Here is a 17946-nt window from a genome sequence, read left to right as displayed (position 1 = left end):
ATATGCTGTGTCCAAGAGGGAAGGAAAGAAACTATCCACTGGAGGAACTGGAAGAATCAGCCTGCCTGTGCAGCTGGCCCCATGGGATCACTCCTGGGCTTGAGCTTGAAGGCACTACATCAAAGCAGCCAGGACGTAGCTACAAAAATTTTAATCTCTATGTTGTGCACCTGACACTAATACCATATAATATTGTAAATCAACTATACCCCAATTTTTTTTAGGAAAAAAGGAAGAATATTGGATTATTGGTATGTTCATATCAGTACATTGGGACAGACCAAAACATAAACAAAGTGGCCAGGATGTAAGACCAGGTAAGCAAACACTAACTGACTTCGGGGCACTCTCTCTGATTAATGGATTTTACACCCCAGAAAGGACCACAGGGAATGGGGCAAACAGCTGCTGGGATGGCTCCTAAGACCAGGGAAAAGCAATGGCCACTCAGCAAACGGAAATGCTCCAGCTGCTCTGGCAGACACAACAGAAAGGCAAGAAGAGGCTGGGGGAGTGGGCGTGCTGGGGTAGACAATACAGACTATGAGGCAGAAGCCCTGCTAAGGTATTATGTCCGTTCCTATAGAACCCAAAGACCATTCTTCCCCAGGCCACTGATCACTGAGAAGATTAGAGGGGCCGGGATTGCTGGATTTAGCAAATATAGGATTTCCAGTTAAATTTGATGTTGGGAAAGGCAGTCACAAAGCTGGACTTCTTAATATCCACAGGAAGGACAAAGCTCCCCAAGAAATAGAGGCAACAAGGGTGCTGCTGAATATCTATAATCCCAAAAAGTCACCACTGGAGGAGCAAGAGGTTGAAGGCAGACGGTCACCTCAAATAAGAAACACAATCCTTTGCAGGATCACTTGCTCCACAGGTGCCTGGAACCACTGACCGGAGAGATGACTAGATTCCCAAGAGGAAGGACCCTGCAACTCCATGGCAAATACATACCCTGTGGTTCCCCAAAGGGTCTTACTGCCATTTGCTCAGGTGATCGTATATAAGGGAAAGGAAAGAACCAGAATTCTCCAGGACTGGTGAACAGAGGGCCCTAGCTGACATCAATAGCCACAGACCCAAAGCATCATAATGGCTCCCCTGCTGGAATGAGGCCTCTGGAGCCAGGTTACAAATGCAGGCCTGGCTGAAGTACAGCTCACAGAGGCCCTGTGTCCACAGACTTGCTACACACAGTCCCCAGGGATATCGCTGGAGCTGGGATACTTGTCCGATGGAGAAACCCTCACACTCGATCCCTGGCTCACGGGATAGGAGCTATCAGAGTTGGAAAAGCTCACTGGGAACCTCTGAATCGCAGCCAAAGTATCACGTCCCTGGGGGGACAGCAGGATGAGTGTCAGCATTAATGACCTACAAGATGCTGGGTCTTTGATCCTTATAATATTTCATTTAATTCATTAGTCTACGGAGAGTGTCTATAAACCACCACGGGCCTAAATGTGTAGGAACTGCCATTGCAGCTGCTGTGTCCAAAGTGACGTTGTTGCTGGAGCAGATTAACAAGACCTCAGGGTATGTGACTACTGCTTTTGCAAATGCATTCTTTTCCACTCCAATTTAAAAAGGAGAATCAGGGACTTCCCTGGTGGTGCAGTGGTTAAGAATCCACCTGCCAATGCAGGGGACATGGGTTTGAGCCCTGGTCTGGGAAGATCCCACATGCCGCGGAACAACTAAGCCCATGTGCCACAGCTACTGAAGCCTACACTCTAGAGCCCGCGAGCCACAACTGCTGAGCCCGTGTGCCACAACTACTGAAGCCCATGCACCTAGAGCCCATGCTCTGCAACAAGAAGTCACCACAATGAGAAGCCCGCGCACCACAATGAAGAGTAGCCCCCACTTGCCGCAACTAGAGAAAACCCGCGTGCAGCAACAAAGACCCAATACAGCCAAAAAATAGATAAATAAATAAATAAATAAATTTATAAATAAATAAATAATAAAAAAGAGAATCAGAAACAGTTTGCACTTGTGTGCGGCAGAAAACAATATTCCTTTACAGATTCTCTACAGGGCTGTGTGAACTCACCCGCCCTCTGTCACAATATCATCCAAAGAGATTTGACTGCCTAGACAGCCCACAGGGTATCACACTGACCCATTACATCAGCAACCTCATGCTTGCTGGGAAGACAAGGCAACAGGCATGGGGAAGACACATGCACTCCAGGGGTGGTTTATAAAACCTACGAGGATCCACGGATCAGTCACTTCAATTAAGTGTTTAGGGTACAAGAGTAAGAAGCATCCAGGATATCCTTCCACAGTGAAAGATGCATTGCTGCATCTTGCATCCCCACCACAGAGAAGGATGCTTGGTACCTGGTAGGTTTCCTTGGGGTTTTTTTTTTTTTTAAGATTTTATTTATTTATTTATTTATTTATTATTTTGTGTGTGTTGGATCTTCGTCGCTGCACATGGGCTTTCTCTAGTTGCAGCGAGCGGGGGCTACTCTTCGTTGAGGTGCGTGGGCTTCTCATTGTGGTGGCTTCTCTTGTTGCAGAGCACGGGCTCTAGGCGCATGGGCTTCAGTAGTTGTGGCACAGGGGCTCAGTAGTTGTGGCTCACGGGCTCTAGAGCGCAGGCTCAGTAGTAGTGGCGCATGGGCTTAGCTGCTCTGCAGCATGTGGGATCTTCCTGGACCAGGGCTCAAACCCGTGTCCCCTGCATGGGCAGGCGGATTCTTAACCACTGCGCCACCAGGGAAGTCCCTTCCTTGGGTTCTTAACACAACACATTCCACACCTAGAAATGTTGTCCTTCTCCTTATACTGGATGACATGGGAGGCTGCCAGCCTGGAGGGGGGTCCAGAGCAGGAAAGTTCTCTGCAGCAGGTCCAGGCCATGGTGCTAATAGCCTTGACACTTGGGCCATTTGATCTGGCAGACCTTGTGGTGTTGCTAGTGGCAGCGTTGGGAAAAGATGCAGCCTAATAGATATTACAGTGAGCTTGGTGGGAAAATCACCACGCAGTCCTTCGGGATTCTGAAGTTAAGTCTACGCTGTCTCCAGCAGGGATTTATAAATCATTCAAGCACAGTCATTAGCATATGACTGGGCCCTGGGAGAGACAGGATGCTTGACCACAGGACACCAAGTGACCACACACTCAGCGCTGCCCATTATAAGCTGTGCTCCGTCAGATCTACCAAGTCACAACACTGATGCTCCCAGTGACAATGCCCCTAAATCAGAAAGGGCATTTCAGGGACTGAGCTTGAGCAGGCCCAGAGGGCATGAGTAAGCTGCGTGTACAAGTAACCCAGATTCCACGCCGCCCACCACAGCTGCCCCAGTGCCCCAGCTCTACCCGCAGCTCCCACCATGCCACTGTACGGCTTCCCGTAAACCCAGCTAAAAGAGAAAGAAAACCCTCGGTCACTGCAGCAGGCTGAAAATGCGCCCAGAGTTGTGCAGACCCTAGGCCATCGAACCTGTGAGTGCTACCTTTTTGCTCAGCTTTTTTGAGGCAGAACTGACAAATAAAATTGTAATATATTTGTACAATGTGATGAGTTGATATACACATTCATTGTGCAATGATCAGCAAAATCAGATCCATTAACATATCCATCACCTCAATAATCACCCTTTGTTCTTTGTTAGTGAGAATACTTAAGGTTTATTCTCTTAGAAAATCTCAAGTGTCCAGCACAGTATTCGTAGCTATAGTCACCATGCTGTACATTAGATCCCCAGCACTTATTCATCTCGTAACTGGAAGTTTGTACCCTTTGACCAACCTCTGCCTGTTTCCCCGCCACCCCAGCCTCTGGCAACCACCATTCTGTGAATTCTACCTTATAAGGCAAACGAGATGTCGTGGATGTGATTAAGTCAAAGATCTCCAGATGAGAGGTTTCCCTGGATTACCTGGGTGGGCCCTGAATGCAGTCACTACTGTCCTTACATGAGGGAGGCAGAGGGAGGTTTGACCAAGATGAAGAAGGCAACGTGACACTGAAGCAAAGTGCTCTGCGGCCGGCTCTGAAGGTGAAGGAAGGGGCCGCAAGCCAGAGAATGCAAGAAACGCAGCTTGAGATGCCGGAAAAGACCAGGAAATGAATTCTCTCCTGGAGCCTCCAAAAGAAGCACCTCCCTGTCAACACCTTGACCTCAGACAGGTAAGAGTCATTCCAGACTTCTGACTGCCAGAACAGTAGGAGAATAAATTTGTGTTGGTTTGAGCCACTAAGTCTGTGGTAACTCGTTACAGCAGCAAGGGGAAACTAATACCATACCCTTCTTATCTGCCCTTGGATCCCAACCGCCATGTTGTGAGGAAGCTACATGGAGGGGGCCCAGCTGACAGCCCCACTGAAGCATCAATGCCGGACATGGGAGTGATTCCAGACCCAGGCCTCCAGGCTTCCAGATGAGGTTCCAGAAATCATGGAACAGAGACAAGCTGCCCCACTATACCCTGTTCAAACTCTTAACCCACAGAAACCAGATTTAATTATAATTGTTGTTTTGAATGATTTAATATTTTGTTAGTTTGGGGGTGAGTTGGTACATAGCAGTATATAACTAGCACATTATTAAAATCTGATGCTAAGGAAATAATCTAAGATCAGACAAACCTTGGCAATAACCTAAATGCCCAGTCAAAGCGGCAGCTAAATGAATGTTTACACTCCATATTATGGAATATTACACAGCCAGAAATAACACAGTTTTGACAAATGGTTTTTGAGGGGAAAATTACTATTTTTTAGCATATCCTTGAAAAAAAAAAAGTTACTGGTTTTTTTTAAAAGCCAGTAGTGTAAAAGAGCGCTTATTTCCCTATATCCTCACTACCCAACTCCTTTTTGCCAGCTGAATTGATAAGATGGCACTGCATTTTTTTATTTCATATTTTTTATTACAGTGAGGTTAAATACTTATCTGAATGTATATAAGTTTTGTATATTTCTTCTTCTGTGATTTGAATGTTCATAATTTCTTTCCCATTTCTATTGCAGCATTCGCTGCTTTTCTTACTGTCAAAAATTTCTCTCTGTTCAAGATATCATTCCTTTCTACGTATATTGCAAATTTCCCCCAGTTGTGTCATTTGGTCTCTGATGCTCCTCTTTCTTTTTAATTAAGCCCAAATGTTGTGGGCACTAGGATCTGATATATGTGCTATGCGAGTTGCAAAGGAAGCAGCACGTGTGGTCTTTGCCACTGAAGCTCTTAGGATGTGACTGAGGGAGCCAGTCATATGTACATGCTTCCTCACCAGGAGGAAGCCTCTAAGCCAGCATATAACATAGTTGCCTAAAATAGAATTTTGTGATCAAACAGATTGAAGAATTACTAGGATAAACAAATTCCAAAATATTTCTTTACCATAGGACATCTCAGAACCTTTAGTATTGTGGCTCTTCAAGGGTGGAGGGTGCATAATGACAGTATTTGAGGTTGGGATGGGCTTCCTGAAGAAGGTGGAGATTGAACTTGCCTGTGAAGGCTGGGGAGGCTTAGGCTAGGAAGATGGTACAGGGAGGGGCCCAGGGGAAGGGGGAAGAGGCCATGACTGACACAGATAACATGGATCCCCAGAAAACCGATTAGAAGAGGACAGAGAGAGAAAGACAAGGCTCTGCCATCCACCTTGTTCTCACTTCCCGTCTTTTTTTTTTTTTTTTTAATGGCTGCTTTGGGTCTTCGTTGCTGCACACGGGCTTTCTCTAGTTGTGGCGAGCAGGGGCTACTCTTCATTGCGGTGTGTGGGCTTCTCACTGCGGTGGCTTTTCTTGTTGTGGAGCACGGGCTCTAGGAGCGCAGGCTTTCAGTAGTTGTGGCACGTGGGCTCAGTAGTTGTGGCGCACGGGCTTATTTGCTCCGCGGCATGGGGGGATCTTCTCAGGCCAGGGCTCGAACCTGTGTCCCCTGCATTGGCAGGCGGATTCTTAATCACTGCACCATCAGGGAAGCCCCACCTCCTGTCTTGCTTTATGCTTTCTGCCCAGTTTCTCTACAGGAAAAGTGATCTGGGCCTATTTCTCTGGCCCCTGTGGTTTGTATCCTGGAACATGCAAGCCCTTAAACCCTGTGCCATGGGGAGATGCCCACACAGACGGGGTCCCTGAGGAGGAAGCCTGCCTCCTGACGGCTCTGGGAAAGATTTCCTTGACAGACTTAGCCCTACGCTCCCTCCCTTCCCTTGCATCCAGGTTCAGCCACTGAGTTCTCTGGCACCGATGCCTCTGAAATATTTGCAGAATGTTCTCCCACGCCCCTCAGTTGGTGTTGAGGTCAAGCCAGCAAGTTCTCTCATTTAGGTTTCCCTCATCAATCATGCTCTCCCTTCCCTTCAACGCCTCAGTGGCCCTTGCTGCCCAGGCCTCTGGAGCCTTCTCAAAGTTCACTAACTCCTGCTAGTCTCCAGGGAAGGATCTGTTCCCACCACTGGCCTCTGAGAAACCCAGGGTGCAAAGCCCTTCCCTTGGAGCTCTGATAGCACTTCTCCACATCCAGACCAGAGCAGCAGAGTGAGCTCACCGGATGCCCTGAGGTCACTCTCTTAGCTCCCGACATGTCCAACCCTGGATACAGGGAGAGGGAAGGGGCCTTATCATTAGGCGGGGAAGGGGGTGGGGAGTCAGGACACCTGGGTTGCATTCCCAGCTCAGCTTGCAGCTTGCACAAGTCACCGAGTCTTTCCTGCCGGGACACGACTGCCCTAACCACACACTGCCCGGCCCTCAGGCTTCCTATAATCACGTCTAAATGGGCATCTGTCCATGGTACCTAGGGAGCTGACCTTCAGGATGAACTTGGGCACGGGAGCCCCCATCACAGGTACCTCTTTCCTGATGATCACATTTGAGATCCATCTTCTCTAATCCCAGCATCCCACACAGGAAATAACTCTGAGATACCAGTACGAATTGAACACCAGGTCCTAAACTCTGGGCTGGTCTCAGCCAGATCTAATCCTAATCCACACCTCCTCTTAGCCAGAGGCTTGCTAAAGTGTCCTGCTAACACTAGGCAAAGTAGGGGTCGTACCAATGTTACAGAGGAAGACCAAAGTCCAGAGATACTCAGTGCAATTTACCAGATTCACACACTAGAGAGCAGCGGAGCAAGGGTTCCAGGGCACGTCTCTGTAAACCCAAGCCACCCTGACCTCAGAGGGTACAAGAGGCAACCAGAGGACATTCACAGCTATCATGCATTTTGGAAGGTGAATGGGAAGCTATTTGAATTGGAGGTTTTGACTGCGTTTCCCCAACCTATTTTATGGACCTCCTTCCACCCTATTTTCACTTGGTATTATTAATGGAGACAGAAATAAAAATAAGTTAAATAAGTTAAGTCATTTCAAAGTCTGCCTAGAACTATTATACTTGGCCCAGGTGCAGGAGAGAAGGCATCTCAATACGGCTACAACCGATCTGTTAGTTGGTCCATGTGTTTTGACCTATTTGCCATATTTGTTCAAGAGTCCAGTTGGTAAGACTAAACCTTCGGGATAAAAACAGCCACAAGTGCCAAGGGGTGAAAGACAAAGCACAGTCATCAAAGGCATCCAAAGATCAGGTAGGGTACGAATCGCCGAGAGAGAATGAACGGGGAGGAGAGCACAGACTCTGCCTTCAGCAGCTCTCCGTCTTCTAAAGCTGTGGTCTTGGGGTCCCCTTCTGACGTAAGGAGCCCTCAGCACCTGCCCCCATCCTGATGGTGGACACAAGGCCCTTCCACTCTCCGGCGGTGGGCAGCAGCCCGTGCCTAGAGCCACCCCAGCCTGGCCCCAGGACCAAGTGTGTTCATCACGCCTACAGGCGGCTACTGAGTGCACAAGAGTCCCTTGGTTGATATCACACTGGCATTTTTTATTCACCCTAAGACCAGGAGCTTCTGTGTGCACAGGGTCCGCCTCCCCGCTCCCCAGGACATTTTGATCCTCCTCGCGTTTGAAATCTTGCTGGCTTTTCAACACCCTCCCAGACAATCAGGTTCTTTTCTTTTCAATAACCAAGCTGTTCTCCTGATTGAGCCTCGGTTCTCTCCAAAAACTCTGACCAAGAAGAGTTCAAGGGGGCAGATCCCAAGAAAACAACAAAAGCATCACGTTCAGTGGGTTGCTGGCTGGGGTGAACATGGAATGCCTTCCACAGGCTCAAAAAGATTGGTTGAAAGAAAGAATGAAAAAGTGAGTGAAGAGCTAAGGGGAAAGTGTAAGGTGGTCTCTTCCACAGACAACTGGTCAACCCTGAACTTGCAGAGTGGCCTTTGATTCCACCCTCTCCTGTTCCCTGACTCTCCCATAGCCAATGGCTTAATCTCTCTCACAGTCATCCTCTCCTCTTCATCTTCTCTCCTGCTACCACCTCAGTTCGTGTTATCGCATAGCTGGTCTAGGTCTGGGTGTCCTTAACTGGTCACTCTCTCTCTGCCTCTCCTTTCAATCCCTCCCATCCATCCTGCATGCCACCCCCAGCTCATCACTCTGACCACGGGTTAACTGCCCAGTTCAAAAACAGTCAAAGGTTTCAGTGCTTAACTCACAAACGTCTTGTGTCTCCTGCGAGGTCCTCTGTGGTCTTTCTGTCTCTCTGTTATCACAGCCCTAGGTCAGCAGGGTGTAGTGGGAAACATACTGGATAAGAAGTCATGGGCCAGGGTTGTAACCCCCGTCTGCTCTTCATAGCCATGTAACCTTGGCCAAGCCACTTTAACTTTCTGGACCTAATACTCTCACCAGTAAAATGAGGAAATTGGGTCTCAGGATCTCTGGCATATCTTCCAATTATAACACCTGTGATCCCAGGAAAATGATCACTTCAGCCAAACTGTCTCTGACTCATAAATATTCCTTTTACTGTCCTAACTTTGCTCCTCTGAACATGTCTTTGTCCTGCTTAGAACGGCCTTCCTCTCCTCCCAACCAAATCACACACATTCTTTATGACCCTCCTGAAATCCCACCTTCTCTGAAAGCTTCCCTGGACCATCAGAAATGAAAAAATCTCTCCTCTTCTGCCTCAGCTCCCATCACACTGATGGTGCCTATCACACAAGCCTCAAATACTATGACTACTTCATGTGAACATACCTTGTTTATCTTACTACACGGTACTGTGGCGTACAGGGAGGTGTCTTAGACCCTCCATACCCTCGTACCCTGCAGGCAACCCACAAACAGGTGACAATGATTTCTGGAAGAAGAGGAACCAGGACCAGCAACCAGGAAGTCTGGACTCTGGTCTCCAGTGATCTTAAGCACTCCACCCGTGTACACCTGAGCCTACATCTGTAAAATGAAGGCTTTGGATCAGGTCACTAGCCCATCTCTGAGATTCCTCCCAGAGCCAACACTCTGTGACTTCCGGATAAAGAACTGTTCAACCCTTCTTGGAGTCTCACTTTTCCTTATCTTCAAATCCTTTTGGTCTGGCTCTTCGGCTGAGCAATGAAGGGAGAACTTTGAAATAAGGTGCCTCAGTCTCTCACTCAGCCTGAACTACTTCTGGGATAAGTTGGAATTCAACTGTGATGAACGGCCACAACGTGGATTTCCAGATTCTTAGCTGGTTGAACTATTCCTTAGGAGCGGACTCTATTTACCTAGAAAAGACCTGCTATTCGGCACTGAAAAGCTTCTTATTGTTTTCCTTACCCTTAATGCTGCTTGCAGCCACCCATAACTTTAATGCTAGCATCCTAATGACAAGAGTTTAATAAAGTCCCAGAATATCACCCTTTACAGATGGGCTCTTACACAGAAATCAGCGTTCAGTTCCTGATGGTATTTCGGGAAACGTCATTCCATAATTATTGTTTTCAGATAGAGATGGGAAGGTGCTGGGGAGCTTTAAAAACCAAAGACTTAACATCTTTATCCAGAAAATAGAAGAAAACTGGACCATGGCAAGGATACATTTCACCGGCTGATGGGACTGTCATAATAATCTAGTGACCAAAGGATTCGTAAACTCATCCTCACCCCCTGACTTGGGACCACATCTTCACACATCCACTACGTCTCACCACACCCCGGCAGTGGCTTCTTCATTACATCATTAAGACAAGACACTGCACTGTGTCAAGATTTTACAGACATTAGTAGAATGTGCTGGGGGGCGGGGGGCGGTGGTAGGGAAGGCAATGGCCTATAAGAGGAATGTCTATGCTAAGTGGCTAGCTCTGTGCTGAGTCATCTGCTCCTTCCCGCCCTGTAATAATAACAGCTATCATTTATTGACTGTTAGGGGGTGCCGGGCACTGGGCTAAGGGCTTCACTGCACACATAAGGTGGGCATTGTTGTCATCCACTTCTAGAGACGGGAACTGAGGTTTAGAGAGAGCTAAGAGCCCAATCTCACAGAGTAAGTAGCAGGCCGGAAGTCAAAACCAGCTCTCTGTGGCTCCAAGCCCATGGTTGTAACCACTTTGAAACACATCCATACTCATATACTTTTGGCTTCACAGGGTGTCCCAATCCACTTTACTTGCTTGGAAAGCACAGACGACTAGGATCACCCCATGCTTGTCTTAAGTAGTTTCTCAGCTCTTCCTGGGAATTTAGCAAGAAACTTCAGCCAAGGTTCCTCAAGGTCACTTAGGGATATGAAGTTTGATTCTTTTCTTGATATGGAGGAAAGGATCATTTCCCATCACTAATACCAACCTCCTCCCACTTCCCTGCTTAGTCCCATAGTGAAAAGGAAAGAGAACTGGTTATCTTGGAGGGAGGAGAAAACGGGTCCAAGCCCACAGGTTTAAATACCTTCTGTCCGTGCAGCTTCCTGTGAAGTGATAAGGGAAGGCGAGGTTGGGAGGGGCAGTGAATCATCCCACCAAAGGTTCTCTTGTCTGCAAGAAGAATGTGGCTATTAACACTGAACAGCCTGTCTCTTCCAGAAAACAATGGCGCTCCACAGAACCACTGATTCCCTTTCAGGTGTCTTCTCCCGGCTGTGTGACCCAGCCTCATGACTGAGATTCAAGCTTTTGCGCCTGGCCCAACAGCTGGCACCCATGCCAGTCCAGAGTGTGGACCTGGTCCCAGAGCCCGTGGCTATATATGGTGCTCTGTGCTACCCTTCGATGAAGAAACCAGAAAACCAGAAGGACTTCAGGAAGAATCTCCTGGTGCAAAATGGACAGTTAAACCTTAGAGATGGCCCCAGTCTCCCCCATTAACCCCCACTTCCCAGGCTAGTCCCAAACTGGGATTTAAAGCCAAAGCAAAGGTCTTCATTAGGCTTCCCATGACCTGGGCTCTAAGGACCTTTTTCTGTTGTTGTTTTTGTTTTGTTTTTTGTTTTTGTTTTTGTTTTTGCAGTACGTGGGCCTCTCACCGTTGTGGCCTCTCCTGTTGCGGAGCACAGGCTCCGGACGCTCAGGCTCAGCGGCCGTGGCTCACAGGCCCAGCCGCTCCGCGGCATGTGGGATCTTCCCGGACCGGGGCACGAACCCGTGTCCCCTGCATCGGCAGGCGGACTCTCAACCACTGCGCCACCAGGGAAGCCCCCTAAGGGCCTTTGATCAGAGTTCTTAGTTTGATGAGAGTTATGAGGACTGACAGCCAAGTGACACTTGTATTCCTGTTCAACCACTGCTCCCTGGGTATGCAGTGCCTTAGGACTCTTAGAAGGCTTGCCGGGAGTGTGATTAGTGAGGCCGAATTTGGGCATTCCTGGGTGCCTTCCTTGTCACTATACCATCAACCTTCAACTGAGGCAGGAGACAGATGGACCCCAGGATGAGCAGCTGGAGTTTGTCCCCTGTGGACAGATACTCCAAGATGAAGATAGGAGAGGCTGAGCCCTGCCCAGATAAGAGACAGAGACCACATATTTCTCATTCCCGAAGTCAAGGAGACCTTCCTGACTGACTATACATGCACAGAAAAGCTCCTTGGAGGTCAAAAGGGGAGTGACGTCAACCTACCCATAAGGCTCTTCGATGGACTCCATCTTGGCTAAGAGATGGGCATACACATGGGAGGACCCTGAGATAAACCAAACCCGGGCTCAGAACCAGGCAAAGCAGGACTGGCCAAAGGAAACACAGAAGAAATTCCCCATGTAAGTGATTTAAACTGCCACGAGGGTGCGACTCTCTCTGAGTCCACCCGTGTGTCTATCCACACGTACTATTTTCCTCCTAATAAACACTTTAGTTGTTTCACTACTTTCTATCTTTGTGGGAATTCATTTCTGCAAAGCCGAAGGGCCAGGGCCTTGTCACTGGTCACTGGTCTAGTGGCTAGGATTCAGCACTCTCACTGCCGCGGCCCAACCTCAATCTCTGGCCGGGAACCGAAATCCTGCTTCAAGCCACTGCGGGCCAAGGCCACCCAAGATCACAACCATCAGCGAAGGTTCCCATCACATCCTTACCTCGCACTCAGGATAACTGTGTGGGAAAATGGGGTTTTTAATGCCTAAGCCAAAAAGCAATTCAGGAATATGAGGACATTTTAAGAACACTTTAATCTGTTTATTTCACTCATATTTTCCTTTTTTATGTATGTGCAAGCGTGATCTGTGATTTTTTTAAAAGCCTATGTCTAAAAAAGTCAGAAAGAACGTTTTTTAAATAAAATTAAAATTCTAAACAATAGGCAGAGGCCACCTTAAATTATACTTCGGCCCCAAAATCACACAGCTCATCAATGACAAAGCCAAGACGGGATTCAGGGACTCCTATTCCCAGTCCCAAGGCGGTTGTGTTTGTGGCTCCCGTCCACCACGGGCCACACTGGTCTCCACAGCAGGTGTCACTCAAATGCCACCTGCTGGGCCCAACCCTCAGCAAAGGGGAAATGGAATGTCTATGAGCACTTCCTGCACTCATAGACTGGAAAGAAGAGGCCCGGCTGGCCTATGGGCTGCAGAGGAAGCTGGCTCGGCCCCTAGAGCTGTGTTCCCCCCTCCCCAATTCCCACCCTCTTTCCCAGGAAGGTGTGAGTCCCAAGCTGCACTACCGCTTGTCAGAGAGAGCAGTACTCACGTGGGCAAACAGAGAAAAAGAGAAAGAAAAGCACTCACCTCTAGGACTGTTTGGATGCCTCCCAGAGAGGGAAGGAAGCCCAAGATGTCTAGGGTGGGGCTGAAGGACTGTTAGGACTTCAGCCAAGGTCAGACTTGAACTTGGCTGTCCCCTCAGGACCGGGGACATGGACCCATGGCTGTGGCTGTAACTGGCATCTTAGGACTTGCCGTCCATGGGCTGCTGTCATGAAAATCTTCGGAAATCTTAACCCGTTTTTTGGGTGACTTAAGGACCGTGAGGGGAAGGGGAACAGATATTGCTTTGGAGCCCTGCAGTGGTCTGGAAAGACCAGACTGAACTAGAAAGTTTTGGTGGTCAGAGTGAAGAACTCTGGAGTTTGGGCCCACGGTTCAGAGAGCCTGGTAATAAAGCCTTCAAAGCCATGGGAACAGCATCGAGGATCATGAATTCTGCAAACAATCCTAAAAGCTAGTCTTAGCTTCACCATTTATTTGCCATATGGCCTTAGAAACTTAACCTGCCTTCTTCATTTGAATATGCGGATAAAAATAAACACTTGAAAGGTGTGTTGGAGGACAAAAATGAAATTATATACATAAAGTAACTTGGCTCCTAGCAGGTGCTCCCAAAATATTTGTTCTTTCTTCCAAACCTTGAAGATTCCACCAGTGTTATGTTTTAAAACATCTTTTGAAACAATAGAAACCATTGTAAAATTGTCAGGCATTTGGCCCTAGAGGCTGTGAGACTTGCAGGATGTAATCGGATATCATTTTAATAACTGTGTGAGTTGTGTGGTCCTACTGCTCAGGAAGAATATGCAAAGAAGATAGAGTTCCATCAACATCAGAGCTCATTGGAGCTAAATGGAAAAGAAATTACTATATCCTAGACAAAGGAAAACGAAATCAAGTCAAGCCGTGTGGCAGCCTGAGTCGGTTGCAGGTTTCCACGACTAGACAAAGCTTTAGTGGAGTAAAATGAATGTAAATTCTTAACACTCGGGACATTGCAGGTCCCATCAAACAGGGTAAGTGCCAGTGATAAGTAGTCGTGTGGCCACACCAGTTTGTACGGTCCTATACACAAGACCAATAGCTCGTAGCAGTATAAAGTTCCTGGTGTGGGCTACAGATGGGGCTGGCAAGAATCCAGGTTAAGATCCTAGCTAAAGTCTCCAAATTCTCCCGAAATTGCTTGGAATGGCATTATTATCTCCTTAGTGGGTATGCATCTTTTAACTCTGGGGAGATTTAGAACTAAGAATAGAAATGTTTAAGAGAATCAAACTTAGAACATTAATATTTATGCATTAAGAAAAAAATCTGTGCCTATTTGGTAGTATAAGTATGTGTAACATTCAAGACAACTTCCTTGAACCATTATAAAATATACCTGTACTGAAAGTTCCAATTTTCAATGTGTGATTGATTTAGACTTGTATAAGTTTAATTTTTCTTAGTTTATATACAGTTTTGGAACAGTTAGTGTACTTAAGGACCGCCATATATTTAAGTTTATTTTATTAAATTTATAAAAGTTGCTTAGAATTTTAGAAGGTTTATTTTGTTAGGATACTGAAGGACATCAAAATGAGTTTAAAATATTCAATGTATACATGAAGCTTTAAAAGCTTAGAGACACTTATGTCTACAAATGGGCCCAATTATTAATCAAACACCTCCTTAAAAGTAACTGACAACATTTGATAAACTTATAAATATAATACAATTTATAAATTGAACTTTAAGGTAAAACTAGGTATATAACTTTATAAATTATATAGTAGGTATATAACTTTAATAAATTAGACGTTAAGCTTTAAAAACCAAAGAAACCTCTGAATAATATTTTGTACTTATAAAATGTTTGTAAGGGCAAAAACAATAAATAAATAAAAACCTTCCACTTGGGAAAAAAAATACAAACATAAGAAAGAAATTGTGAGCAGAAGCAAGAAGAGCTACAATCCTGCAGCCTGTGGAATGAAAACCACATTCACAGAAAGATAGACAAAATGAAGAGGCAGAGGGCTATGTACCAGATGAAGGAACGAGATAAAACCTTGGAAAAACAACTAACTGAAGTGGAGACAGATTCTTGTTCCAGAAAAACAATTCAGAATGATGATAATGAAGATGAATCAGGACCTCGGAAAAAGAATGGAGGCAGACTGAGAAGATGTAAGAAATGATTAACAAAAACCTAGAAGAATTAAAGAAAAAACACCTAGAAGAATTAAAGAACAACAAACAGAGATGAACAATACAATAACTGAAATGAATAATACACTAGAAGCAATCAATAGCCGAATAACTGAGGCAGAAGAACAGAAAAGTGACCTGGAAGACAGAATGGTGGAATTCACTGCTGAGGAACAGAATAAAGAAAAAAGAATGAAAAGAAATGAAGACAGCCTAAGAGACCTCTGGGACAACATTAAATGTACCAACATTCGCATTATAGGGGTCCCAGAAGGAGAAGAGAGAGAGAAAGGACCCAAGAAGATATCTGAAGAGATTACAGTCAAAACTTCCCTAACATGGGAAAGGAAATAGCCACCCAAGTCCAGGGAGCACAGAGAGTCCCAGGCAGGATAAACACAAGGAGAAACACACCAAGACACATATTAATCAAACTATCAAAAATTAAATACAAAGAAAATATATTAAAACCAACAAGGGAAAAATGACAAATAACATACAAGGGATCTCCCATAAGGTTAACAGCTGATTTCTCAGCAGAAACTCTACAAGCCAGAAAGGAGTGGCATGATATATTTAAACTGATGAAAGGGAAGAACCTACAACCAAGATTACTCTATCCAGCAAGGATCTCATTCAGAGTCGATGGAGAAATCAAAAGCTTTACAGACAAGCAAAAGCTTAGAGAATTCAGCACCACCAAACCAGCTCTACAACAAATGCTAAAGGAACTTCTCCAAGGGGGAAACACAAGAGAAGAAAACGACCTACAAAACCAAACCCAAAACAATTAAGAAAATGGTAATAAGAACATACATATTGATAACTACCTTAAATGTGAATGGACTAAATGCTCCAACCAAAAGACATAGACTGGCTGAATGGATACAAAAACAAGACCCATATATATGCTGTCTACAAGAGACCCATTTCAGATATAGGGACACATACAGACTGAAAGTGAGGGGATGGAAAAAAATATTCCATGCAAATGGAAATCAAAAGAAAGCTGGAGTAGCAATACTCATATCAGATAAAATAGACTTTCAAATAAAGACTATTACAAGAGACAAAGAAGGACACTACATAATGATCAAGGGATCAATCCAAGAAGAAGATATAACAATTGTAAATATATATGCACACAGCATTGGAGCACCTCAATACATAAGGCAAATACTAACAGCCATAAAAGGGGATATCGACAGTAACACATTCATAGTAGGGGACTTTAACACCCCACTTTCACCAATGGACAGATCACCCAAAATGAAACTAAATAAGGAAACACAAGCTTTAAATGACACATTAAACAAGATGGACTTAATTGATATTTATAGGACATTCCGTCAAAAAACAACACAATACATTTTCTTCTCAAGTGCTCATGGAACATTCTCCAGGATAGATCATATCTTGGGGTCACAAATCAAGCCTTGGTAAACTTAAGAAAATTGAAATCATATCAAGTATCTTTTCTGACCACAATGCTTTGAGACTAGATATCAATTACAGGAAAAAAAAAAACGGTAAAACATAAAAACACATGGAGGCTAAACAATACACTACTAAATAACCAAGAGATTACTGAGGAAATCAAAAAATACCTAGAAACAAATGACAATGAAAACACGACGACCCAAAACCTATGGGATGCAGCAAAAGCAGTTCTCACAGGGAAGTTTATAGCAATACAATCCTACCTCAAGAAACAAGAAACATCTCAAATAAACAACCAAACTTTACACCTAAAGCAATTAGAGAAAGAAGAACAAACAAAACCCCAAAGTTAGCAGAAGGAAAAAAATAATAAAAATCAGATCAGAAATAAATGAAAAAGAAATGAAGGAAACAATAGCAAAGATCAATAAAACTAAAAGCTGGTTCTTTGAGAAGATAAACAAAATTGATAAACCATTAGCCAGAATCATCAAGAAAAAAAGAGAGAAGACTCAAATCAATAGAATTAGAAATTTTAAAAGAGAAGGAACAACTGACACTGCAGAAATACAAAGGATCATGAGAGATCACTACAAGCAACTCCATGCCAACAAAATGGACAACTTGGAAGAAATGGACAACTTCTTAGAAAAGCACAACGTTCCAAGACTGAACCAGGAAGAAACAGAAAATATGAATAGACCAATCACAAGCACTGAAATTGAAACTGTGATTAAAAATCTTCCAACAAACAAAAGCCCGGAACCAGATGGCTTCACAGGCGAATTCTATCAAACATTTAGAGAACAGCTAACACCCATCCTTCTCAAACTCTTCCAAAAAATTGCAGAGGAAGGAACACTCCCAAACTCATTCTACGAGTCCACCATCACCCTAATACCAAAACCAGACAAAGATACTACAAAGAAAGAAAATTACAGACCAATATCACTGATGAATATAGATGCAAAAATCCTCAACAAAATATTAGCAAACAGAATCCAACAACCCATTAAAAGGATCATACACCATGATCAAGTGGGATTTATCCCAGGATGCAAGGATTCTTCAATATACACAAAGCAATCAATGTGATACACCATATTAACAAATTAAAGAATAAAAACCATATGAACACCTCAATAGATGCAGAAAAAGCTTTTGACAAAATTCAACACCATTTATGAAAAAACTCTCCAGAAAGTGGGCATAGAGGGAACCTACCTCAACATAATAAAGGTCATATAAGACAAACCCACAGCAAACATTATTCTGAAGGGTGAAAAACTGAAAGCATTTTCCTCTAA

The 17946-nt window shown here is 44.9% G+C and overlaps 1 long non-coding RNA gene across 1 annotated transcript in view; it reads right to left on the bottom strand.

Moving 5' to 3' along the window:
* The window catches only part of LOC115804205 (uncharacterized), a 165033-nt gene that overhangs the window by 77558 nt on the left and 69529 nt on the right, over positions 1-17946 (bottom strand). The window lies entirely within an intron of this gene.

Source organism: Delphinapterus leucas, chromosome 7 (genome assembly GCF_059928025.1).
Source record: "Delphinapterus leucas isolate spDelLeu-1000000601 "Yukka" chromosome 7, BTC_Dleu_Yukka2, whole genome shotgun sequence".
Classification (NCBI taxonomy): Eukaryota; Metazoa; Chordata; class Mammalia; order Artiodactyla; family Monodontidae; genus Delphinapterus; species Delphinapterus leucas.
The sequence above is the reverse complement of the archived record's forward strand: the minus strand, read 5'-3'. Positions and strand labels throughout refer to the sequence as shown.